General features: G+C 33.5%; 1 protein-coding gene across 38 annotated transcripts in view; it reads left to right on the top strand.

The window, feature by feature from the left end:
• LOC128248352 (retinitis pigmentosa 1-like 1 protein) overlaps nt 1-2,274 on the top strand; it is a 157,439-nt gene that overhangs the window by 78,445 nt on the left and 76,720 nt on the right. The gene's annotated exons all lie outside the window — the stretch shown is intronic.

Genomic DNA, 2,274 nt, shown 5'->3' with positions numbered 1-2,274 from the left:
ATATATGTTTGTATGTATGTATGTATGTATGTATATATGTGTGTATGTATGTATGTATGTATGTATGTGTGTGTGTATGTATGTATATATGTATGTATGTATGTATGTATTTATGTGTGTGTGTTTTTGTGTCTGTGTTTAGCCCCCAGAAACATCACTTGACAACTGGTGTTGGTGTGTTTGTCCCCGTAACTTAGCGTTTCGACAAAAGAGAACGATAGAATAAGCACTAAGCTTACAAAGAATAAGCCCTGGGGTCAATTTCTTCGACTAAAACCCTTTAAATTGGTGCTCCAGAATGACTCAGTCAAATGACTGAGACAAGTAAAAGAATAAACCAATATATATACAGGGGGCGACAAACACAGACACACAATTACATATAGGCATACATACATACAAACTGAAAGAAGCCCGTCGTGTGTATGTATGTATATATATATGTGTGTGTGTGTGTGTGTGTGTGTTTGTGTGTCTGTGTTTGTCCCACCAACATCGCTTGACAACCGATGCTGGTGTGTTTACGTCCCCGTAACTTAGCGGCTCGGCAAAAGAGCCCGATAGGATAAGTACTAGGCTTACAAAGAATAAGTCCTGGGGTCGATTCGCTCGACTAGAGGCGGTGCTCCAGCATGGCCGCAGTCAAATGACTGAAGCAAGTAAAAGAGTAATAAAACCGATCTGAAACATGCAGCTTCATCAGAGTGAAGAATAAAGAAGTACATAGAGAAGAAAAAGGGAAAAGTTGAATATGGTTGTAATTATACCATTTTGTTTGCGTATCTCTTTGGGACGTTAAGTAAATGACTAAACCAAAAATAGGAACTAGTAGATTAATCCTTTGTACGATGGGGATAGGATGGATAAATAATAAAAGACAAAAAGTAACAGTGGGATACGCCAATAGGTTTTAGTCGGAGAAAGGGTGAAGATACAATAAGGTTTTAGATTAATCATAATAATTTACAATAACTATGTTTGTAGTACTAATTAATAGTATTAATCATAATAAAGTGCTAATCGGTTAAGTGTAATTTTTATTCATTTATTAGTAGATGGTTAAGCCCTTCCACCTGTTGTCCGAAGTGAGATAGGCCAAGTTTCAATGTTCGATGTAATTGGTCAGTTGAAATTTAAAAACAAAATGCCAGCTATTTAGGCCATTATAAAGGGTAAGATAAATAAATAAATGGTGTATGTTGTAAGGGGCCCTAAAACTCTTAGGATAGTAATAAATACAAGATTTAAAAAATAATAATAATGTTATGGAATAAATATTAAGAGAGGAACCTATTCGGACATTTAGGAAGTAAGGCGGTTGGGATTGAAGTTTTAAATAGGAATGTGAAATTAATAAAAACAATGAAACGAATTTATTCCGTAGGAAAATTAGAGAAATATTCATGGTTAAGAGGAGGTAATAACTAGGGTAAGGGGCAAACTAAGGTTACATCGAACGTTGGACCTTGATCTATCTCACTTCGGACAACAGGTGGAAGGGCTTAACCAACTACTAATAAATGAATAAAAATTACACCTAACCGATTAGCACATTATTGTGATTAACACAATTAATTTGTACAACAAACAATTATTATAAATTATTATGATTAATCTAAAACCTTATTGTATCTTCACCCTTTCTCCGAATAAAACCTATTGGCGTATCCCACTGTTACTTTTTGTTATTTTATTATTTATCTATCCTATCCCCAGCGTACAAAGGATTAATCCACCAATTGCTATTTTTGGTTTAGTCATTTACTTATCGTCCCAAAGAGATACGCAAACAAAATAGTATGATTACAACCATATTCAACTTTTCACTCTTTTTTCTCTATGCACTTCTTCTTTATTTATTCTTCACTCTGATGAAGCTGCATGTTTCAGATCGGTTTTAATACCAAATATGATAAATATTTTTAGCATATCAGTGGCAATACCATACAACATTGGAATAAAATCTTTATAAGAATTTATCAAGTAGTCAGCGTGAAAAAACCTCATAATGAAAAAAACTCATCATTTTTTTCATAAATATATATAATTTATATAATTTATATAAAGGCATTAACTATATAGTAACTATATAGTAATGCCTCACGCTCAGAGGGACTAGATAAGTAAAAAACTACCAAAAATAAGCAACATATTTACCGAAAGCGAGGAAATGCAGCTTTCGGTAAATATGTTGCTTATTTTTGGGTAGTGTTTGACTTAGTTAGTCCTTCTGAGCGTGAGGCATTACTATATAGTTACTATATAGTTAATGCC

The sequence above is a fragment of the Octopus bimaculoides genome, chromosome 1 (genome assembly GCF_001194135.2).
Source record: "Octopus bimaculoides isolate UCB-OBI-ISO-001 chromosome 1, ASM119413v2, whole genome shotgun sequence".
Classification (NCBI taxonomy): domain Eukaryota; kingdom Metazoa; phylum Mollusca; class Cephalopoda; order Octopoda; family Octopodidae; genus Octopus; species Octopus bimaculoides.
This window is presented reverse-complemented; position numbering and strand designations above follow the sequence as displayed.